Source organism: Sciurus carolinensis, chromosome 1, assembly GCF_902686445.1.
Source record: "Sciurus carolinensis chromosome 1, mSciCar1.2, whole genome shotgun sequence".
Classification (NCBI taxonomy): Eukaryota; Metazoa; Chordata; class Mammalia; order Rodentia; family Sciuridae; genus Sciurus; species Sciurus carolinensis.
The window spans coordinates 38,333,772-38,359,103 of NC_062213.1; the positions used below are offsets into that span (position 1 = coordinate 38,333,772).

At 38.2% G+C, this 25,332-nt stretch overlaps 1 protein-coding gene across 3 annotated transcripts in view; it reads left to right on the forward strand.

Annotated features, from left to right (window-relative positions):
• Nucleotides 1-2,054: 2,054 nt before the first annotated feature.
• Rnf19a (ring finger protein 19A, RBR E3 ubiquitin protein ligase) overlaps nucleotides 2,055-25,332 on the forward strand; it is a 51,745-nt gene continuing 28,467 nt past the window's right edge. For 2 of the 3 annotated variants that reach the window (XM_047548525.1, XM_047548547.1), the window contains exon 1: nucleotides 2,055-2,312. The gene's annotated coding sequence lies outside the window, so the exon portion shown is untranslated. Of the gene's footprint in view, nucleotides 2,313-4,807; nucleotides 4,914-25,332 lie in introns of all 3 variants that reach the window. The other variant, XM_047548542.1, reaches the window with a different exon arrangement.

Below are 25,332 nucleotides of genomic sequence, written 5' to 3' on the forward strand. Positions count from 1 at the left end.
ATTTTCTCTTGTTACTAAGGGAAATTTATTTCCTTTGGTTGATTTATTCTTTTTGTTTTCCTTCATGCCTCACATACAAATGAGAGCAGACACATGGGCTGTTTTTCATTGCTGTATTCTCAGTGCATATAACAGTAAGTGTTCACCCCTCAGCATAGTAGGCAAATATTTATTAATGCTGAATGAATTAGAAAAGAGAAAGAAGTAGGATAAAATGGCTAAAAATTAAGATCCTAGGGGCCAATTATTATTATTTTGCATTAATCCATTGAGAATGATGAGGTCCTAAGTCTTGGCTGGGCACTGGAATCACTTGGAGGAATTTTAAAAAATACTAACACTAGTCAGAGATTCTGCCTTAATTGATGAGTGCAGCCTTGGCATAAGAATTTTTGAAGGCTCCCCAGTGGATTCTAAAAGGGCAGTCAAACTCTATAAAGCGTCACCCCAAAGGCAGAAGGGAATATAGAATAGCAGGGGGATATTTAGAGGGTTTAATAAATATTTAGAGGGTTTAGAGGTCTTAGTCGAGGTAACAGAAAGGAGAGTGCCTGGGAAGAATCCTAGATTTCTTGCTTGGGCTGGATGAATGAGAGAGACAAGCTTTAAGGAAAAGGTAACAAAATCCCACAGTGGGCTGGCTGAGTTTGAGATGCCTGTAGAAACTCTAGCAGAGATGTTCAATAGGTATGTTTCTCCTTATAGATTCATGTTGGCCTAGTTCTAAAGAGTAGGAAACCCCTCTAATTTCCAGAATGACAAGTCAGAAAAGGCATCTCTGGAAAGCATGACAATGGTACAGAATACAAGACCATCTTTCTGCACAACTTCTTTATTCAAAAACTCCCTCCAAGCCAAATCTCCATCTGTGCTAAAATGTTTAACATGCTGATACATTTTCAAGAAGGATTATGTATGAGTACTATTCCATAAATCCATTTAATTAACTATTCTTATACTATCTGTAGGCTTAGAGTTTCCCATAGATTAAATTGCTGATAGCCTCCAAGTGGCAATTAAAAATATACATATAAAGCAGCTCTAAAACTTCCAATAAATGAAAACAAATATATCTATAATCACTTCCTTCAAGATTTGTGATCACAGACACTTAGACCTAAACTGCCTAGCTTGTTCAGTTTTCTAATTGGTAAATATTTACTGGGTTGCCAAAGAAACCAAGTATAGCCTGAAAAGACCATGGCTCCTTGGTTTGTTTCTAATTTAAATTAGATGCACTAAAATAAGGAAAGAGTAATATATCTAGTTAAGTAGCAGATGGCAGATGGACATTTTGTCCAGCATCTATTACATTCGTTTTTCAGCATTTCAAGAAAAAGTTATCTAAATCTTGAAAAGAAGTAACTGGGAAGGAATGGACCAGGACTGGAATGAATGTTTATTCAAACCAAGAATAATTTATACCAAGTCTTGTGTAGGTTAAAAAATTCAAAGGGGGTAAGGTATGGCTGGTTTAAAAGATACGAGGTGGAACAGACAAAGCTGGATTAAAGGAATTCTCAGTGTATTGAAATGGGTAAGGACTTATATGTTTACTGTGGGAGCAGCAAGGACGCGCTGCAGCAAGCTCTGCTCTCCCTAGGGCTGCCAATCAAGCAGGTGAACCGTGAAAGCACAAGGGAATAAATCATGTCGTGCCCAACACCAGCGGCCAGGGTCCCCCTGTCCCGCACCTCCTTCCACCACGGGCACCGCTCCAGCCACCCCCACCTGCTCCCGAAGGAGGACTCTCGGGGCTGCGGAGAGGAGAGCAGCAGACACTCGTCCCATAGGCCGGCCTACTCTAGGCGAAGTATTGCGGGCGGGAGCGACAGTGACAGCCCCAGGCTCCCCGCCGCCCGGGTGCAGCCACGGTTCTCCAGCACTCCACGAACTCGCACGACGAACAGTCGCGTCCCAGCGTCGCCCGCGGCGGTCCGGGTGGGCGCGACGCCATGACGCACGGCACGCGGGCGGAGCGGTGCGCCGGGACGGGGTGGGGCCGGGCGGGGAGGCGAGGGGCGGGAGGAAGGAGTGGGAGGAGGAGGCGGGGAAAGCGGGGCTGAGGGTGGGGGAGAATGGCAGTTGCGGCGCTGGTTCCCGGGAGCTGCGGTCCAGCCAGAACTGCGGAGGAGGCGTTCGGGAAAGCGGCCGTCCGGACCCCTTCCCTCCGTTACCCCCGCCCCAGCTGAGAGGCACCGCGGCGGGTCCGAGGACCCTCCTCCGCGCTTCCTCCGGCTTTTGCCGCCGTCCCCGGGAGATGGGCCTGCTCTCCCGCAGCCTTGCGTCGCTGCCGCTCTGAGGACTTGAAGGTACAGCGGGCACCCGAGGAGGCTGCTCCGGGAATGGGGGTGTAGAGAGGGCTCGGGCGGTTCTCGTTTCCGAAACCCAAAGAGCTCCGGCCAGGGCGCTGCCCTCACACCCCTCCCGGGACGGATATGGATTCGGAAGTCCAGCAGAAAAGGCGCCCCCTCTGTGTCCACTCGGGGCGGCCCGGCGGTCAGGCCTCGGGGTTCAGGCCTCGGGCTGGGTCCGGGTCCCCCGTGGGGCCCAGCGCGGGCTTCTACTGGGAGCGGGCCGAGACCGGGCGTGGGCTCCGCCTCGAGCCTTGACCTGGCTGGGCTGTCTGTGGGGCGGGCGGCGGCTCCGCAGTGTTGTGACGGGCCGAGGAGGCGCTCCCCGAGCACTCCCCCAGCCCCCGAAGCGGGCGAGACCTGAGGGCGGCTGCCGCGGGGCGGCGGCGGGGGCGGAGCGCATTCCTGACGGGTGATATCGGCTTTAACGGGACCGTTTCCGGGCCTCGCTGCACATTTGGAGCCGGGACTTCGCCCCCGAATCCCTGCTGCTTGGGGACCATAGGGTAGGAGAGCCTTGTAGCGGCGGAATGTTCATTCGGGAGAATTAGTACCTCTTCAAAACCGAAAATCACACACGCAGGAAAAATGGTGTAGCCTTGGAGAACGTCTGTATTAATGGGGGGGGGGGTCTAAACCCTCAAGATGTTCCCAACCCTCACCCAGCAAGTAATGCCACTACTTTTAATTTACAGATTTTCCCGTAATTAGGTTTTCATTCTGCAGTTGCTCTTCCCCGCCCCCCATTTCCATTAATGGGAAGAAGAAAAGGAAGTTTAGGGTTCATTAACCCCGAGGCAAGGACAGTAAATAAAACAGGGAAGAGTGGGTAAGGCTGTATACGTGGGAAAGAGCAAGGTTTCATTTTTGTTCATTGGTCCCTTGGAGGAAGGAATATATGAATAATGCTTTTGCACTGCTTAATAGTTACTGTTTAAAATGTTGCAGAATGCTCTATTAGATTGATGTTGGAAAGGACAGCATTTAAGTGTCGCTGCAATTTTCAGACCGAGGTGTTGGCTGGAAAAGCTAATTTTAAATATAGTAAACGGTGGAGACATAAAGCAATTCTTTCCCTTGATCGGTTGCCTCAAAATGTTTGTGATGTTTCCTTTCCATTCTGCAGAGTTATTTTGCTTGTTTTGTTGTGGTGGTTGTTTGTGTGTTTTGGTAAGAACAGGGCTTTTTTAAAATTGGGTTTTGTTTCTTATTTTAACCTAGATTCATTTACCCTTGGTGTATGAAGCCTGATGGTGTGCCTAAGTTTATTTTCATTTTTCCCATTAAACATCTTACCACTTCTTTTTATAATTCAAGCCATTGCCATATTTGCCTGCTTATGCTTCTTTAACCCTGAGCAGTCTGGATTGAATTAGAATGTAAATACTTTTCTCTGTTTAGAAAATGGCTATGACCTTATTTTCAAATTTCCTTTCCTTTCTGTATATATGCAGTTAGAAGGTAAGGATTTAGAATTTAGTGTTGGGTCTTAAACCAAATTATGCAAAAAAAATCTGTTGTTAACATTGTGCTTCTTAATATTCTTTTAAAAATTACTATGTAAAGTATAACTGAAGTTTAAATTTTATATTCCATGGAAAATATTTTAACGTCATTATAAGGTGTCTTTCTGAGGAAAAATTGCATTTGGCAACTAATCTTGGTGTGTTTTTTTTTTTCAGTATCTCAGTTTTATTATTATAGGATTCAGTAGGATTAATTTTTTTAAAACTGAAAGATTGTTTTAGGAGTTGAAACACAATCCAATTCTTACTGTCCAAATAGTAGCTACTTGAAATGTATCCTCAGTTAGTCATTGGAGTTAATATAAAGAATTGTCCACTTTATTGTCATCAAACCCATGTTAGAATTTGTTTTATTTTTTCCTATTAGTGGTGATTTGTTGGATTTTTGGAGTCTTTTTACTTAACTAAATGAATCCGTATTATTTTCTGCCTACAGAAAAGGCACCAAGATTAGTATCTTTTTAAAAAACACTTAAACATCTTAGTGAAAAGTATTTGAACATAGGTGAAGTCATAAAACATTTCTGCATTTGTGAATGTCAAGTACTTGGGGTTTAATCTCTCTTTAATGGAATCAGAATGAAGTATACTGGAAAGGAGTAGAGGAGTATACTTGTTAAGAGTCATTAGATGAAATTAAATATGGGTATTTTTTTTTTTTTTTTTTTTTTTTTTTTTGGCGGTACTGGGGATTGAACTCAGGGCCTTGTGCTTGCAAGGCAAGCACTCTACCAGTTGAGCTATCTCCCCAGCCCAAATATGGGTAATTTAAACAAAATTTTTTTAACATTTGAAAGACTTGTCTATTATGGCAGGTTCTGATTTTATTTTAAACATTTATTTATTTAGATTATCACAGAAATTCTTTAGTTTCTGATCATCCCTCCCATATACATATGCTTAAAATTATTTTTGTTTAATCTGCAGGCACTGAGAATTGAGAAATGTAGTTTTCTGAAATTTCCAAGAGGTGGAAAAAGGCAAAATATTTATGATACCCTGTGAAAGTCCCTAGTCAAGTGCTTGGCACAGAGTAAGTTGATGATACATTTTGTTAAGTTCACATCAAAATTGCTCACTTGTATCTTCTCTACTTAGGTAGACTAGAAAATCCTAGATAATTGTTATTGTTCTTCTGATGCTACTAATAGGTGGTCATTGTCAGATGCAGGCTGGTTCTTATTGTCTCAGCTTATGCTCTTTTATATATATTTTTTATTCTTGAGGCCCATATAAAAATTAGGCCATCTTGGGCTAAAGGCCAAAGTGGAGTTGAATTTCTAAATTTATATTTGATTGCATATTATATTGTGTTTGGCTAGTGCATCATAGTACATCGGAGCAAAGTAATACTTTAATGATTGTCTGAGATGACCCAGTATCATATATGGAGTACTTTAGTTATAAGTCTTTGGTTTGACTCCAATTTAGCAAAATGTTAATCTGATTACTATGGAGACTAGCCAAATTTTCCTTACTTAGGCTTTCTTATCCTCTCCAAGAAGGAGTAATTATTTTTCTTTGGTGTGTGTGTGTGTGTGTGTGTGTGTGTGTTTTGTTACAAGATGTCAGTTCTTTGTTAGCTGACAGAGATGCATAACATCAAAACAGCATACATGCATAAGCATACCTGCATAGCTAAAGACTGAAAGATAATATTTGCTAAACATCTGTATTTCAGATGGTGGTAGACTTCAAAAGGCAATGAAATCATTTTGGGTGTTTAAAACTTGGGTACTTCATTCATTTCTCAATAACTATCATATGTCAGTGATACTTTCTATATTAGAATGAAAAAGAGAAGCACATTTCATTAAAGTAGTTTTCTTAGTTTTTGCTGTATTGGTCTTTGTTTAATAACACTTGAAGAATTATTTTTATTATTCATATTATTTTGAAAGCTGTGCCATTACCTTTAAAATCTTGTCCTACTATTTTATTTTAAAAATCATTTGCTAGAAAATTACTAGTTGTTGATTTTAGAAGTCCTGTTTGGCAAAGTTTTGTTATGTGAAAGTCTCAATAGGATAAAACTGATGAATTGTTGTAGCCTACAAATAAGTTTGTGCACTGAATCTTGAAACCAAATTTTCCTCATAAGGCATTGTAGTTTAAGTCCTAAAATAAATAAATAAAAGTACAATAAACCCCCTCAGAACTGAATCTTTGGTCCACAAAACTGCAGTTGGCTTAACATTTATGTACACTTAACATTCTCAGCCTCTGTTCCACTCTTGGAGACACCTGAGAGTAAAAATAGCCTTGTTGTAATGTGGATAGCTAGTTGAAGAGGAACTTTTCTAAAAATGAGTGTAAGAAAGGAGCAAACTAGTTAGAGGGAAGGAGAAGGAAACCAGGACAGGCTATTGGGAGTATGATAGTATTAGGCTCCTAGAAAAATATGTTGCAGCATAATACTATAAATCTTGTATCACAAAAATAGGTGGTTAATAGTCTTAACTCTATGGATTTATATTTGTAATTTCTAAATCAAGTATTTGCATTCACCCCCAAAATGGTGTTATAAATTACTCTTACGCAAAATCACAAATGAGATAATGTAGGAGACATAATGAGACCATTCTCTGTTCACTCTTAAGGTCTCAGCATTTGGCATAAACCTGATGTAATAGGTGTTGAATAAGTATTTGCTGACTAAATAAACTATCTACAATGTAAGGTATCTATTTCATAGCTTTCTCTGTAGCAGTGCTGTCCAGTAGAAATATAAAGTGAGCCACAAGTGTAATTTTAAGATTTTCCAGGGCCATGTTAAAAAGAAATAAACAAGCACAGGTGAAATTAATTTTCATAATTTAACCCAACACATCCAAAGTATCATTTCAACTTGTATTAATGAGTGACTTTACAGTCTTGGACAGTGAAGCTCCAAGAGTATTTTATATAACATCTTCCTTTCCACACGAGATTCTTCATCTTTTTGGTAGTCTTTTTGTTAGTCTGTTTGTAACCTATTGATGTTTGAGGACAAATACAGAGCTGTGTATGCCATGATACTGAAATTATTGAGTTGAATTGCAAGTCAGGGTACCTGTCTTCTGTTCTCAGTTTTACAACTCCCCCAAAATGACTTTGTACACATCTATTTCATTGGATTAGTATAAATTAATCTTGCATTTGCAACACTGAACTGCTCAAACAATACTATAAAAAAGATCTTTTTATTAGTAGTAACTTGTCTCAGCAAGGCTCGATATAAAAACAAAAGGAAGAAGTCCCTATGAGACTACTGCATATGGAGTGTACTGTTACCTCCATTTTGGACTCAGTTACAATGAATAAATCAATAAAGGTGTTCCTGTAAATCATAGAATCAGGAGAGATGAGTGGTTTGTTTGAACACCAAAATTTAATCTCTCATCTATTTAAATATGGCCTAAACTGATCTGGCCTAAACTTTGTGTTTATATGAATAACTGGGAATCTTACATAGATTAGTCATCCTTAAAGTCATGAATTAAGGTCCTGGAAAGGGGGCATTGTGACTAGTAAGTAATGTAACTAGATAGTTAGAGAAAGTAAAGCAACCATTTAGAAAAGCCTGTCATTTCAGAATGTATGATGTGTAACGCAGTGACAGTAATTCTTTTATCCAAACCAGGGATGGTAGTTGTTCCCCAGCAAGCAGTTGACAGACTTCTGCTTTTATAGAGCCAGATTAAATAGATGTCTCTTTATAGTCGTATCATTTAATTTGAAGATAAGCATATACATTGTTTTTATTTTGGAGAAACATGAAATATCTTTTGGCTTATTGCATAAATATAGCACACTTTACCAATGTCCCTAGCAAAAATTTCTGGATTCACAGTATGGTGAGTTGAAAGGTAGCTTCCCATAAGATATGTTCATGACCTAATCCCCAGAACCTGTGGATGTTACCTTATTTGGAAAAGGGTATTTGCAGTTGTAATTAAGGATTTTGAGATGAGATCATCCTGAGATATCCAGGTAGCCCCAAAATCCAGTGATAAATGTCCTTATAAGTGAAAAGCAGGGGAAATCATTTGGAGAAAAACATACAGAAGAAAAGGAGGCAATATGGCTGTGGAGACAGAGAGATTGTAGTGATGTGGCCATGTTCATGGTCACCAGAAGCTGAAGGAGGCAAAGAATAGATTCACCTCTAGCCCCAGAAAGGCATATGACCCTGTTGGATTTTGTATCTCTAACCTCCAGAGCTGCAAGAGAATAAATCCTTGTTGTTTTCAGCTACCCAATTTGTGGCAGTTTGTTATAGTAGCTACAGGAAACTAATATATAGTCAAAACTTTGCAGTAAATCATGTATAGAGAATACCAGAGACTAAACAGTTCTTTCTTTAGAATTCTAATCCTTTCTTAGAACTACCAGAGGAAGTGTGTTAATACTCTCCAGTCTCAACAGGTTTAAGAAATAGATCATATCCTTTAATAAGATGTATTGTGACTTTCACTATATCATTTCTTTTCTCACTTTCCTAGCTTGTCCATTCTTTGCTCCTTACTTTTTAAGATACAATTGACATTTAGGTGAGGGGAATGAGTAAAACACTAATAGGGACAGACTAACAGATCTTATCTTTTTAAAGTGTAATTCCTAAATGATCCCTCTCTTGCCTTTTCCATCTCTTACTGGGTCCTCCTCTTCTCCCTTATAACTTACAGTTGGACTCCAACAGCTCTCATTCCCTCCCTCTCTATACTTACTTCCTTGGTGATCTCATCCGTGCTTATGATCTTACATACCATCTATACATTTCTAGACTAGATTTTTTTCCTGAGCTCCAGGCTTGTCAAACAGGTATTTGTGTGTACATCTCCACCTAGGTGTAAAAGGTATCTCAGTTTCAAATGCCTGAAAATGAACTAGTCTGGGCTCCTTCCTTACACTTGTTCTTTTCACATCCTCCCCCGTTTCAGTTAATAGCAGTTTCAGTCTCATTTAATAGGGCTCAGATCCTCTCACATTCCACAGTCAGGAAATCCTAACAGTACTTTCTTCACAACATGCATCAAAACATCTTCATCACCTCTACTGATGAGCCATCATCTCTTCTAGATTTTTGCTGTAGTTTGTTCTCCATGTTGTCATCCTTGTTCTTCCACCTAATATTAACATCAGAATAATCCTTTTACACTATTCAGATTTTAAACAGTTTAGATTTTAAGTTTCTCTATCTTAGAAAAAAGTCAAAGTTTTTACATTGGTCTATAACCCAAACAACACGACCCTATTACTTTTCAGTCTATCCCATATATTCTTTGCCTTCTTCATTCCCTCTCAGTCACATTCTAACCTGTTGACTGTTCCTTGAGCATACCAGGCATATTGTTCTTTTAGGGCCTTTGCAGTATCTATTCCGTCTGCCTTGACCATTCTTTCCCCAAATTTCCATGTGGCTAACTCCTCTACCTCCTTTGGACCTTTGCTTAAATATCACTTTTTATTTTATTTTATTTATTTTTTAATATTTTTTTAGTTGTCAATGAACTTATTTGTGTGGGATGCTGAGAATCAAACCCAGTGCCTCACACATGCTAGGCAAGCACTCTACCACTGAGCCACAATCCCAGCCCTAAATAGCACTTTCTAAATGAGACTCTGATTTCCCTGTTTAAAATGGTAGTCAACACCACACATACACTCTCCTTTTTCCCACCTCCTAGCAAAGAATCAAATTAAAATATTGAGGTGAAGTGTTTATAAAATTATAAATTCTATGTAAAAAAACATGAATTTTTTTTTTTTTTAGTAATGTTTATAAGTACTGACCTACAGTGATTTGTAGAGATAAGATAGGAGTTGGGGCTTGAAAGAGGAGTCAGACTTTAAATAGCAGAAAAGATGGAAGAGAAGGAGGCAGAGGCAAAGGCATAGTAAAAGCCATGGAGTTGATACTATGTATGTTTTTTTTGAGATATTTAATAAATAGGTCAGTTAGCTAGAGTGCAGGGTTTTATGTGGAAGAACTGAGAGACTAAGATTTTTCTGTTGGAAGGGCTTTGAATACCATGTGAAGTTTGAAATTTTTATTATCTGTGGAAATCAATGGAAATTTGTAAGCAGGCCTTGACACAGGGTAGTGGGGATAGTTCAGATATCCGGTGATTAATGAAGACCTTGTCTAAGATGATAAAGAGCAGGGAGACTGACTGCCATACTAGCTCCTTTTTGGTCTAGACACTTTGTGCGATGAAGGAAATGTTCTAGATTGTGCTGCTCATAATGATAGTAAGTAGCTACGTATGGCTATAGAGCATTTGAAATGTTACTGGTGCAACTGAGGGACTAGAATTAAATTTTAATTGAAATAGCCTTATGTGGCTGGTTGTGTTATATTGAACTGAGTAGCTCTAGACTTCAGTTTTCTTACTTATAAGCTGTAGAGATTAGAATACTAGTGTTACCAGGAGGATGGGTTCTGTAGCCAAATAGAGTTGGTGCTGTCTTCTTAGAAGAGTGGGTGTTTGAGAAGATGCACCTGTGCATGACTAGTATATGTGAAATAGTTCCATGGTTTGTACCTTTTCATTCTTCTTATTTCCAAGTCTTAAGAAACCCACTCAGTTTTCGATGGTTGTTTTATCAAATTGGTCTTTAGATTGCTCCCTCCCTGAAGTCAGTGGTTAAGTATCTTATACATCTGATTTAAAGGTGTGTTTTACAATTATAATTAAACTGATTTTGTTTCTTTCAAATTTTCATTAAAAGAAAACCCTTACAGATTTTATGATTGTTGACTGTATAATTCTTACCTACATACTTTCGTTTTCTTTAGAAAATATTCCCCTACTTGTTTTCTTTTCTTGTATATTTAATATTTCCTTTGTGTTTTGAGTTTTTAATCTCATTTCAGAGAACATTTTTAGAGAGGCTAATATCAATGTTGCATATCCAAAGGAAAACAGATTTTGCTTAATTGTGCCTCTTATTTCCCAAGAGATGTCATTCCTTCTGAGAATTACTTTATACTTTGAAGAAAATTTGAAAAATACCTTCTAGGACATCTACCAAACAATTCCAATGTACACATATCACAAAATTTTACACATACAGTCATTTAGCTAACTGGAGGTCTTCCTTTAGGAAAAAGAGGAAAGTGCTTCTAAAGTTGAGAAGTGAAGTCATACGTGGTGGTGCATGCCTGTAATCCCAGCAACTCAGGAAGCTCAGACAGGACGATTGCAAGTTCAAAACCAGCCTCAGCCATTTGGTGAGGCCCTAAGCAACTTAGTGAGACCCTGTTTCAAAATAAAAAATAAAAAGGGCTGGGGATGTTGGCTCAGTAGTTAACCTCCCTTTGGTTCAATCCCCAGTGGTATTACCACTACTACTACTAATAATAATAATTAGTAATAAGTCTTTTAAAATAAGAGAAGAATTATTTCTTTATCTAGAAAACTTATCCACTGTTAACCCTGGAGTATTCTCTGTATTAAAATTATCTGTATATTTGCATATTAGAGTTGTCTTTTAGAATTAAGCAACCTAGACATCATCTGGTTTAATCCTCACCTTTCAAATAAGGAAATAGAAATCAAAGTAAATAGACTTGACTAAGATCTCATACTAGGTTTAACATTTCCTTTCTGTTTTTGCAGCAGTTGTGTATTTTAACTAATTGAAGTTTTTTCAACAGCTAGTTAACTTTTTAAAAAACCCCTTGAAAAATTACATGGTTTTGGATATTTTAATGTACCTGGCATTTTGCACTCTGCTTTGCTTATCATTTCCCTATTGGTGTATTACCTGCTCTTATCAAAAGAGGAAGTGGAATGAGCCAACCAAAATGTTTTTCATCTTTTTTAATTGGGAAAATGGAATGAATAATACTTTTTCCTTTCTGCAGCAACTTGGTTTTGTAATGGATAGAGTGATGAGTATTACTAAAACCACAATCCACCATTCTCTTCTCTCAGTCAAAAATAGGTTTAAATAGGTAAATGTAGCAGAAGCATGTTTGTGAAACTCTTTTTTTTTTTTTTTTTTTTTTTTTTTTTTTTTTTTTTTTTTTTTATTTTTTTTACGTTTACATAGGGTAATGATGTTTATTATATTTTTCCCCTCCCCCCCCACCCCTCCCACCCCTCCCACCCCTCCCACCCCTCTTTTCCCTCTACACAGTCCTTCTTTCCTTCATTCTTACTGCTCTCCTTAGCCTAACTCTAAACCTAACCCTAAACCTAATGCTAGCCCCTCCCACCCCCCATTATATGTCCTCATCCGCTTATCAGCGAGATCATTCGTCCTTTAGTTTTTTGAGATTGGCTTATCTCACTTAGCATGATATTCTCCAATTTCGACCATTTGCCTACAAATGCCATAATTTTATCATTCTTCATCGCGGAGTAATATTCCATTGTATAAATATGCCACAGTTTCTTTATCCATTCATCAACTGAAGGGCATCTAGGTTGGTTCCACAATCTGGCTATGGTGAATTGAGCAGCAATGAACATTGATGTGGCTGTATCTCTGTAGTATGCTGATTTTAAGTCCTTTGGGTATAGGCCAAGGAGTGGGATAGCTGGGTCAAATGGTGTTTCCATTCCAAGCTTTCTGAGGAATCTCCACACTGCTTTCCAGAGTGGTTGCACTAATTTGCAACCCCACCAGCAATGTATGAGTGTTCCTTTTTCACCACATCCTCGCCAACACCTATTGTTGCTTGTATTCTTGATAATCGCCATTCTAATTGGGGTGAGATGAAATCTTAGGGTAGTTTTGATTTGCATTTCCCTTATTACTAGGGATGTTGAACATTTTTTCATATATCTGGTGATTACTTGTACATCTTCTTCTGTGAAGTGTCTGTTCATTTCCTTAGCCCATTTGTTGATTGGATTATTTGTATTCTTCGTGTAGAGTTTTTTGAGTTCTTTATAGATTCTGGAAATTAGCGCTCTATCTGAGGTATGGTTGGCAAAGATACTCTCCCACTCTGTAGGCTCTCTCTTCACATTTCTGATAGTTTCCTTTGCTGAGAGAAAGCTTTTTAGTTTGAATCTATCCCAGTTGTTTATTCTTGCTTTTATTTCTTGTGCTATGGGAGTCCTGTTAAGGAAATCTGATCCTGAGCCAACCAGTTGAAGATTTGGACCTACTTTTTCTTCTATAAGATGCAGGGTCTCTGGTCTGATTCCGAGGTCCTTGATCCATTTTGAGTTGAGTTTTGTGTAGGGTGAGAGATAGGGGTTTAGTTTCATTCTATTGCATATAGTTTTCCAGTTTTCCCAGCACCATTTGTTGAAGAGGCTATCTTTTCTCCATTGCATATTGTTGGAACCTTTGTCTAGTATGAGAAAATTGTATTTATTTGGGTTTGTGTCCATGTCCTCTATTCTGTACCATTGATCTACCTGTCTATTTTGGTACCAATACCATGCCGTTTTTGTTACTATTGCTTTGTAGTAGAGTTGAAGATCTGGTATTGCAATACCCCCTGCTTCGCTCTTGCTACTGAGGATTGCTTTAGCTATTCTAGGTTTTTTATTCTTCCAGATGAATTTCATAATTGCTTGCTCTATTTCTGCGAGGTACATCATTGGGATTTTAATTGGAATTGCATTGAATCTGTATAGCACTTTAGGTAGTATAGCCATTTTGACGATATTAATTCTGCCTATCCAGGAACATGGGAGATCTTTCCATCTTCTAAGGTTTTCTTGAATTTCTTTCTTTAGTGTTCTGTAGTTCTCATTGTAGAGGTCTTTCACCTCTTTTGTGAGATTGATTCCCAAGTATTTTATTTTTTTCGATGCTATTGTGAATGGAGTAGTTTTCCTAATTTCTCTTTCTGAAGATTCATCACTTATGTATAAAATGCGTTGGATTTATGAGCATTGATCTTGTAACCTGCTACTTTACTGAATTCACTTATGAGTTCTAAAAGTTTTCTGGTGGAATTTCCAGGTTCCTCTAAATATATAATCATGTCATCAGCGAACAGGGATAGTTTGAGTTCTTCTTTTCCTATTCGTATCCCTTTAATTTCTTTGGTTTGTCTAATTGCTCTGGCTAGAGTCTCAAGGACGATGTTGAATAGAAGCGGTGAAAGAGGGCATCCCTGCCTTGTTCCAGTTTTTAGGGGGAACGCTTTCAGTTTTTCACCATTTAGAATGATATTAGCCATGGGCTTAGCGTAGATGGCCTTTATAATGTTTAGGAATGTTCCCATTACCCCAATTTTTTCTAGTGTTTTGAGCATGAAGGGATGCTGTATTTTATCAAATGCTTTTTCTGCATCTATTGAAATAATCATGTGATTCTTAACTTTAAGTCTGTTGATATGGTGAATGACATTTATTGATTTCCGAATGTTGAACCAACCTTGCATCCCTGGGATAAAACCCACTTGATCGTGGTGCACTATCTTTTTAATATATATTTGTATGCGATTTGCTAAAATTTTGTTGAGAATTTTTGCATCGATGTTCATTAAGGATATTGGTCTGAAATTTTCTTTCCTTGATGTGTCTCTGTCTGGTTTAGGTATCAGGGTGATATTGGCTTCATAGAACGAGTTTGGTAGGGTTCCCTCCTCTTCTATCTCATGGAATAGTTTGAGGAGTATTGGAATGAGCTCTTCTTTAAAGGTTTTATAGAACTCGGCTGAGAACCCATCTGGTCCTGGACTTTTCTTTGTTGGTAGGCTTTTGATGACCTCTTCTATTTCATTGCTTGAAATTGGTTTATTTAAGTTGTGTATGTCCTCCTCGTTCAGTTTAGGTAGTTCATATGTCTCTAGAAATTTGTTGATGTCTTCAAGGTTTTCTGTTTTGTTGGAGTATAGATTTTCGAAATAGCTTCTAATTATGTTTTGTATTTCACTCGTGTCTGTTGTGATGTTTCCTTGTTCATTCCGAATTTTAGTAATTTGAGTTTTCTCCCTCTTTCTCTTTGTTAGTGTGGCTAAGGGTTTATCAATTTTATTTATTTTTTCAAAGAACCAACTATTTATTTTATTAATTTTTCCGATTGTTTCTTTTGTTTCGATTTCGTTGATTTCGGCTCTGATTTTAACTATTTCCTGTCTTCTACTACTTTTGGTATTGGTCTGCTCTTCTTTTTCTAGTGCTTTGAGCTGTAGTGTTAACTCGTTTATTTGTTGATTTCTACTTCTTTTTTTGAATGCACCCCATGAAATAAATCTTCCTCTAAGTACTGCTTTCATAGTGTCCCAGAGATTTTGATATGATGTGTCTTTGTTCTCGTTTACTTCTAAGAATTTTTTTATTTCCCTCCTGATGTCTTCTGTTATCCATTCATCATATAATAGTGTATTATTTAGTCTCCAGGTATTGGAGAAGTTTCTGTTTTTTATTCTGTCATTTATTTCTAATTTCAATCCATTATGATCTGATAGAGTACAAGGTAGTATCTCTATCTTCTTGTATTTACTAACAGTAGCTTTGTGGCATAAAATATGGTCTATTTTAGAGAAGGATCCATGTGCTGCTGAGAAGAAAGTGTATTCATTCTTTGTTGGATGGTATATTCTATATATGTCCGTTAAGTCTAAATTGCTGATTGTGTTGTTGAGATCTATAGTTTCTTTATTCAATTTTTGTTTGGACGATCTATCCAGTGATGAGAGAGGTGTGTTAAAATCGCCTAGTATTATTGTGTTGTGGTCTATTTGATTTCTGGAATTGAGAAGGATTTGTTTGACGTACGTGGATGAGCCAATGTTCGGGGCATAGATATTTATGATTGTTATGTCTTGCTGATTTATGCTTCCCTTAAGCAGCATGTAATGTCCTTCTTTATCCCTTCTGACTAGTTTTGGTTTGAAGTCCACATTATCTGAGATGAGGATGGATACTCCAGCTTTTTTGCTGTGTCCGTGTGCATGGTATGTTTTTCCCCATCCTTTCACCTTTAGTCTATGGGTGTCTTTTTCTATGAGATGTGTCTCTTGCAGGCAGCATATTGTTGGATTTTTCTTTTTAATCCAATCTGCCAGTCTGTGTCTTTTGATTGATGAATTCAGGCCATTAACATTCAGGGTTATTATTGTGATATGATTTGTATTCCCAGTCAATGGACTCATATTTGTTTTTGACATGATTTGGTTTCTCCTTTATTTGGCTATTCCTTTAGGCTAGCGCCTCCTGTTGCTGATTTGCATCGTTGTTTTTCATCTCTTCCTCATGGAATATTTTGCTGAGAATGTTCTGTAATGCTGGCTTTCTTTTTGTAAATTCCTTTAGCTTTTGTTTATCATGGAAGGATCTTATTTCATCGTCAAATTTGAAGGTAAGTTTTGCTGGGTATAAGATTCTTGGTTGGCATCCATTTTCTTTCAGGGCTTGGTATATGTTGTTCCAGGCCCTTCTAGCTTTTAGGGTCTGGATTGAAAAATCTGCTGATATTCTTATTGGTTTCCCTCTGAATGTAATTTGATTCTTTTCTCTCGCGGCCTTTAAAATTCTGTCTTTATTTTGTATGTTAGGTATTTTCATAATAATGTGCCTTGGTGTGGGTCTGTTGTAATTTTGTATGTTTGGAGTTCTATAAGCCTCTTGTACTTGGTTTTCCATTTCGTTCTTCAGATTTGGGAAATTTTCTGTTATTATTTCATTGAATAGATTGTTCATTCCTTTGGTTTGTTTCTCTAAGCCTTCCTCAATCCCAATAATTCTCAAATTTGGCCTTTTCATGATATCCCATAGTTCTTGGAGATTCTGTTCATGATTTCTTACCATCTTCTCTGTTTGTTCCACTTTGTTTTCAAGGTTAAATATTTTGTCTTCAATGTCTGAGGTTCTGTCTTCCAGGTGTTCTATCCTATTGGTTATGCTTTCTATGGAGTTTTTAACTTGGTTTATTGTTTCCTTCATTTCAAGGATTTCAGTTTGGTTTTTTTTCAGTATCTCTAACTCTTTATTGAAATGATCTCTTGCTTCCCGTATTTGGTCTTTTAACTGTTGATTGGTGCGATCATTTAATGCCTGCATTTGCTCTTTCATCTCCTCCTTCAATGCCTGCATTTGCTCTTTCATCTCCTCATTAGCTTCCCTGATCGTTTTAATTACGTACATTCTGAACTCCCTTTCTGACATTTCTTCTGCTGTGCTGTCATTGGGTTTTATTGATGTAGTATCTAGGTTTGTTTGGGACATTTTCTTCCCTTGTTTTCTCATAATGGTCAGTTGTCAGTGGGACCCTGAGATGTTGCAGTTTTCCACTATTGGCTTATAGTGTCCCAGTAGATTTCCAGTGTATCACCTCCCAGCCTTCAGTAGCCTGATGTCTTGGAGGAATCTGATAAAGCAGCTCATTCGAAGAATACTGCCCCTAGCCCCCTACTGGTTCCACGTTTTGGAACTGGCTCTGTGCGGAAATGCTCTCACTGTGGGCCTGCACCGTGTAGCTGGCCGTGTGGGAAGAGCCCACTGCCGGAGTGTGGAAGACTACCTTGGGAAGACTCAAGCTGCCCTGCCCGGCTCTGCTAAGCCACCTCTATCTGGGCCTGCCACCCGGGCTGAGCTTTACCCAGTGGGCAGACTCACCCGTGGCTCCACTTCAGTCCGAGTCTCTCAATGCCTCCCCTTCTTAACTCCTGGGTTGTGGAGCGACCGGAGGTGCAGTCTCCCTCTAGGCCGCCATCTTGGATCGCCCCGTGAAGAGAGCCCGCAGCCGGAGTGGGCAGAGCCGCCTGAAGAGGTCTCCGGCTGCCCTGCCCTTATCCCTGAGGCTGACTGCAGATCGAGGCTCTCCGCTGGTTCTTTGCAGGAGTACACTGCACTGCAGGGGCTCCGGGACTCGGAGCGTGCTCTGTTCAGACAGGCTCTCACTAGGGGGCCAGTTCCGTTCCGAGAACCTGGAGAAGCTGGCTGTGTGGGCGGGGCCCACCGCCGGAGTGCGCAGGACTGCCTGTGGATGACTCTAGCTGCCCTGCCCGGCTCCGATAAGCCACCTCTATCTGGGCCTGCCACCCGGGCCGAGCTTTACCCAGTGGGCAGACTCACCCGTGGCTCCACTTCAGTCCGAGTCTCTCAATGCCTCCCCTTCTTAACTCCTGGGTTGTGGAGCGACCGGAGGTGCAGTCTCCCTCTAGGCCGCCATCTTGGATCGCCCCGTGAAGAGAGCCCGCAGCCGGAGTGGGCAGAGCCGCCTGAAGAGGTCTCCGGCTGCTCTGCCCTTATCCCTGAGGCTGACTGCAGATCGAGGCTCTCCGCTGGTTCTTTGCAGGAGTACACTGCACTGCAGGGGCTCCGGGACTCGGAGCGTGCTCTGTTCAGACAGGCTCTCACTAGGGGGCCAGTTCCATTCCGAGAACCTGGAGAAGCTGGCTGTGTGGGCGGGGCCCACCGCCGGAGTGCGCAGGACTGCCTGTGGATGACTCTAGCTGCCCTGCCCGGCTCCGATAAGCCACCTCTATCTGGGCCTGCCACCCGGGCCGAGCTTTACCCAGTGGGCAGACTCACCCGTGGCTCCACTTCAGTCCGAGTCTCTCAATGCCTCCCCTTCTTAACTCCTGGGTTGTGGAGCGACCGGAGGTGCAGTCTCCCTCTAGGCCGCCATCTTGGATCGCCCCGTGAAGAGAGCCCGCAGCCGGAGTGGGCAGAGCCGCCTGAAGAGGTCTCCGGCTGCTCTGCTCTTATCCCTGAGGCTGACTGCAGATCGAGGCTCTCCGCTGGTTCTTTGCAGGAGTACACTGCACTGCAGGGGCTCCGGGACTCGGAGCGTGCTCTGTTCAGACAGGCTCTCACTAGGGGGCCAGTTCCGTTCCGAGAACCTGGAGAAGCTGGCTGTGTGGGCGGGGCCCACCGCCGGAGTGCGCAGGACTGCCTGTGGATGATTCTAGCTGCCCTGCCCGGCTCCGATAAGCCACCTCTATCTGGGCCTGCCACCCGGGCCGAGCTTTACCCAGTGGGCAGACTCACCCGTGGCTCCACTTCAGTCCGAGTCTCTCAATGCCTCCCCTTCTTAACTCCTGGGTTGTGGAGCGACCGGAGGTGCAGTCTCCCTCTAGGCCGCCATCTTGGATCGCCCCCTGTGAAACTCTTTTAGAAATATCTCTTTTGAGAGGTTTTGTGGCATATGGTAATAGTTTATTCTCAACTTTAAATTTCTGTTTCTGGGAGATCATAGAAACTATATGAAGGATAGAATTCAAGGCAGTATATCTGGGTCTTGGGAAGCATGCACTTTTCAAAAGTGGAAACTGATTGCTGGAAAATGATACTTTCTTAACACTAATTTTCTGTTTATTCTATATCCTATTTATAAGTAGTTAAGTGGAAAATATTTATTCAATTTTTAATATTAGAAAGACAACTAGAGTTAGGTTTGTAGCTATATAAATGTAAGAAAACTGAAAACTTTATTTACAAGAAATCAATTCCCTGTAATACTGTATTTCAAACTTACAATGTATAACTGTACTGATTACATTAGAAAAACCATTTCAGAGCCAACCATTTTTTAATTTTATTTCTAATATTTTGTGTAGTAATCCTCCAACAGTTTTATCCAGTAAATAGTTTAGATTTGTGCCATCTTTTCAGATATATATAATAAGATAATATATAATATATATAATAGTTATAGCTAATACTTAAGTGATTAATATGCACCATACCCTTTGCTGAATTCTTTATATGTTGTTTAATCTTCATAGTAATTATGGACTATAGGTATTATTGTTATTCCTATTTTACAGGTAAAACAAATGAGTTTTAGTAACCCAGTGTCACACAGCTAGCTACTATGAATTCAACCCAAGATATACTAACTCCAAAGTCCATGCTTTACTCTGAATATGTGCTCCAATGTTTTTGTATAACATTTTAAAAACTTTTCCCATTAGGCATGATGATACACGCCTATAAACCCAGCTACTCAGGAGGCTGAGGCAGAAAATGAGGAAGGATAATCCCAAGTTGAGGCCAGCCTGGGCAACTTAGTGAGATCCTATATCAAAATAAAATAAAAAGGTTAACACTTGAGAAAATTTGAAGATATTTTTTAAAAAAGAGAAGAATTATTTCTTTATCTAGAAAACTTATCCACTGTGAACCCTGGAGTATTCTCTGTATTAAAACTAGCCTTGGTGATAGAGCTTGCCTAACATGTTCCTAGTTCCTGAGTTCAACACTCAGTACTTCAAAAAATAAAAAAAAAAATATAAAAATTAAACCCTCTCCCCAAGATACTCTAAAATTTTTTTAACCTCATTTTATCTCCAACTTTAAGGTGATAAGGTAGGTAATTGTGTCAAAACAGACAACTCCAGAATCTTACAGAACAAAGTTAAGTTTGTTTCTCATACAGAGAACCATATGGATGACTCACATATCCTTAAGTCTCATGTTTTTGCTATCTGTTAAGGTCAACTTGGAGTCATCCTCTGGAGTTACTATCTTTAACCACCATTGAGTGAAAAAATAGAGCTTAAGAATGGTTGAAGGAATGACTTCCCAGCCCCATCCTTGAAAAGGATCATTGCACTTAAATTGCATTTGGCTAGGACTAGTCATGTGGCCACATTTGGCTACAAGTGGAATGGAAAATGGCCTCCTCTTTTGTGCTCAGAAGGAAACTGAAACATGAGCATATTAGCATCATCTCTGCCAGTAGCGTTTTCCCTATTTCAGATGGTTCAGAGAGATTGTTACTGACCTAAAGCCACAAAACACTTGGTTAGAGATCCATAGTACCTAGGTTTCCTTATATCAGCATATAATACGTTCGTGTTTCTGAAGAGATATTGCAATAATTGAAAGGCATTTAGATTGTATCTCTAGCACCATCGCTGCCTTTCACATTGGGCATGTAAGTGTTCTACCTCTTTGTTACATTTAATTTAGAGATTTTGTTTATAAGGCATAATAAACTTAAAAATTTTCCCAGTGATAATTGCTATTTTAAGAGAAAGTGACATAATCTGTAATATTATTATTTACATATTTATAATCAACTGCCTGTTGAACACACAATATTGATTAACCTTTATTTGTATGCCTTTTATCTTTAATAAATGTAAATCAAGTTTTGAGACTTTCCCCACTGTTTTATGTACTTATATTGGTTCCTGATGTTAGGGCAGTGAGATAAATAAGTATTTTCTATACTAGATCATTTTGTTCAATTAAATAGTGATTCCTTTTTATGGAATTGAGTGTCAGGGTGTTAGAAAACCATTATCACTTAAAGATACAGTGCTGTTCAAAGTATTTATAGTCTATTAGAAGAAAGCTTTAAAATGGGTTTTAATAAATATTTGTTTAGATTATGGGACTATCATATGCCCAAATATAAATAAGGTTTTTATTGTTGAAAAATTATGCTTCAGAAAGAAACACTATTAAAATTTAGATGTTGAGGGGAAATGAAAAAAAAATTAGATCCTTGCAGAGTCTTTCATTTACTATACTCTTAAAGGAGGATTAGTCTAAAATATCTGCTCAGTGTTTAAATGAACTAGAATGAAAGTTCCACAAAACAGGGGACTCGTCTGTTTTGTTCAGCATTGTATATTGTATGCACAGCTCTTAGAAGAATATCTGGTACATAATAGGCACTGAAGACATTTGTTGAAAGAAGAAAATGAATGAAATATAGGTAGGTTACTTGGAGCAAAAAGACAAAAACATTTTAAACACATTTAGTTATTCTTAGAACACCTTACAATTGCAGATGTTGGATAATGCAAGAAAACTTTTTAAAGATTGTTTTTAAGAAGCAGTCTGATAAATGGTCATATTGTGAAGATTACAAATGTAAACTTAGACTAAAATTTTCTATGGCAGGATCATATACAGATTCAAGAATTTTGCATCTTTGGTAAACTGCCAGATGTCTAAGTCCATGTAGCCCAAGGGACCTGAAACTCAAGCAGAAAGTCAGAGTTCTATTGACTTGATATCGGGCTGGAGTTTCGGAGTGACTGGAATTGAGTGAATAAATCCTAGAAAGGAGGAAATTTTTGTAAAGTGGCCCTGAAAGTTGTGAGTAAACATTCTTTTAATTCCTGGTTATCTCCTGAACTGTGCATGGCAGATTTCAAGGATCTCAGAAGAAAATAATAGCTGAGATACAGAAAAAGCTGAATAGAAATTATAGCTACTATCCTTTACACAGAAGACAGAATTTGGTGTTTGATTCCCACCAAGATAGAGGAGCTTAGTAAACATTTGTGCTTTCTCCCACCCACTCTGAAAAAGCATAAGCTGTACCTCCATAATTTAAAGTTGATGAGCCAGTCACTTAACTGCCAGGTGTAGTAGAATTCTTTCTTCAGAAGATAAGAGATTGTAGAGCCTTTAAAACATATCATCCACAATATGCAGTTTATAATAAGCAATTACTAGACATGTGAAATAGGAGGAACATATAGCTTGCTGTACAGACGCCCCCCACCCCCCCCACCCCCATTAATAGCAGAATTAGCAGACTTTTAAAGTAGCTCTAATATTTTTAAGGAGTTAAAGGGGAAAGTGTGATCATAATGATTGAGTATATGGACAATCTCAAAGGAGAAATAGAAATCATATAAAAATTAGTCTAGAACTGAAAAGTACATTTTTAAAATGAAAATTTCATTGGATGGATTGATTTAACAGCACATTGAAAATGGCAGAGGAAAAAGCTGGTGAAATTGAAGGTACATCAGTAAAAATTTGCTAAACTAAAGAATGAAGAAAAAAAAAGATTTCAAAAAATGAACAGAGCCCTAGTGGGTCACTGGGACAAAATTAAATTGTCTAACATATAGATAATTGGAATTCCAGGAGAGGAGAGAGAGAAGACAATAGGATTAAAAAATATTAAAGGAAGTAATCTCCCTTATATTTCCTTATTCATTTGAGTGAACTTCAAATCCAAGAATTTTGGTGAACCCCAAGCAGGATTAATACAAAAAATACTACATGTAGGTACATCTTAATCAGACTGCTCAAAGTCAAAGGTAGAAATTACTGAGTGTAACCAAAGGGAAGAGTTACAGGGTAATCAAAATGTCAATGAAAGATGACTTGTCAGAAATAATAAGAAGCCAGAAGACTGTATAATGACCTATTTAAAGTCCCGAAAAGATAAAACTATTACATGGAATTCTATATTCAGCAAATGTGTCTGGTTAAAAAAAAAAAAGTGAAATAAGGACATATTTCATATTTCATATTAAAAAGTAAAGAGAATTCATTGCTAGGAGACCTGCACACTGAGAAATGCTAAAGGAAGTTCTTGAGTTTATAGGAAGATGACACAAATGAAAAGAAACATGGATTCACAAGAAGAAATGAAGAGAACAGAAATATTTCAAAAAATAGGTTTCATCCTCTGAAAGGATTTCATAAGCATATAAAGCAACAGAATAATTTACAGAAGAGTTTCATAGATATGAATTAAAAATTTATACCTCTTCAAAGTATGAAAATTGAAGGATAGGCTTTGGATAAAGTAAATATTGAAGGTTTAAAACCATCAATGTTCCAATGTAAAAATGGTAAAAAAAAAAAAAAAAAAAGATGAACAGGTAAAACATAGAAGTAAAAAATCACTATGTAAATGGCTGAAAGATCAGTAGAGGGAAGGGAGCAGGGGTTGGGGAAAGGAAAGGAAGGGGAAGGAAATGTACTAGGGACTGAATTAAAACAAGTTATATTCCATGCTTTTATAATTATGTCAAAATGGATTCTACTATCATATATAACTAAAAACCCATTAAAGAAAAAGAAGTAGAGGATGGTATATGTTAACAGATGTTTATTTAGTGATCAAATAAATTCAAATACCTCTCTTTCTTTTTTGCTACAGTGGAAAAACTATTGACATAATAAAGGTTGTTGGGGGCTGGGGTAGCTCAGTGGTAGAGCACTTACCTATCACATGTGAGGCACTGGGTTTGATCCTCAGCACCACATAAAAATAAATAAATAAAATAAAAGTATTGTGTCCATCTACAACTAAAAATATTTTAAAAAATAAAGGATGTTTTTGAGAATTCAGGGAAATGAGCACCTTTCTGACTGGCTGAAGTATAATTTGGAACACAACAGTTTGATAGTCTCAAAAGCTTATTTTAGAAGTTCATATCACTTAGAAGATTCATACACAAAGAGGTATATGAATAATCAAATAATTTGGGGGGATTGTTATTTATTAACTGGTATTGACATTAATGACTAGCCATTTTAGAAATCAAAACTCGATCTCTATTTATTCCTGACATTAAAATAAACTGAAGCTGATTAAAGATTAAGCAAAAATATAAACTGTATAGAAGTGCCAGAAGATTTTAGAGGATTAAAAAAATGTAATCTTGGAGTAAGCAAGGCTTTTCTAAGATAGCCGTAGAAACCAAAAGTCAAAGACAAAGATAATGTGAATTCGAGCATGCAAAAATGTCTTGAAATTTCTGCATTGAAGAGTTGCTGATCAAATATTTTAAATTTTTTAAAAAGATGTATGTGAAGGCCGGGGTTGTAGCTCAGTGGTAGAGCACTTGCCTTGTATGAGTTCTATCCTCAGTACCACATAAATAAATTTAAAAAAGGTATAAGTAAAATAAAGGTATTATGTCCATCTGCAACTAAAAACAACAAAAAAGATGTATGTGATACATGATAGCAGGGTTTATTTGCATAGAACTGGGTCTTATATACCAATAAGAAAAGTCCACCAACAGGAAGGATATGAACACACAGTTCACCAAAAATGAAATTTAAGTGACTTGTAGAGAGAAAAATACTAAATATTTTTCTCATCCATCAAAAAAACTTCCTCTTCATTTCCCATTCTCACATTCAAATAAATAGCCATTGAAATTAAGATTTTTCTTTATTCCTCATTTTCTCCATCTTCTCAAAATAAGTATATACTGTTATGCTTTTATAATATAGAATGTGACATCTTAAATAGAAAGTCTTATTCTTTCTTGATTCTTTTACTTGAAGCTTCAGGCTTCAGAAGTGACCAAATTAGTGCTCTTTAGAAACTATGCTGGAAATTTTCTGCATCTATTCCCTTCTCACTAAAATAAAATAAAGCAACCCTCTTAATGTTCTCGTCACTAGTGCTAGTAAATATTGTTACATGCTACTTTTATCACTTGCATGTTTCAGAGGTACTATATACCTGGATATCAGACATCTGAAAAAGAATGGAAAATTAGAATTTATAGGTATTCTTTGCTCTTAGATTTAGTATTTAGGTCATCAGTACAGAATTATTGGATTTTCTCAATATTTTAACCTTTTTGAGAAGTGTCAGGAAAAAAGCTAGTTTTAGCTGAATAATAGAAACAAAAACATATTTGAACTTATAATAGAATTTTCTCTTGAAATTTTAATTTTTTTTGTCTGCTAACTTTTTACCCAGCCTTCTTTATTTCCAGAATACCCTCTAATGAATCATACGTCATTTAGGCAAATAGGTGGCTAGTAGGTGCTACTAAAGTGTTTATGGTTGGGGGTGTTTATCAATGGCATATTCAGGAT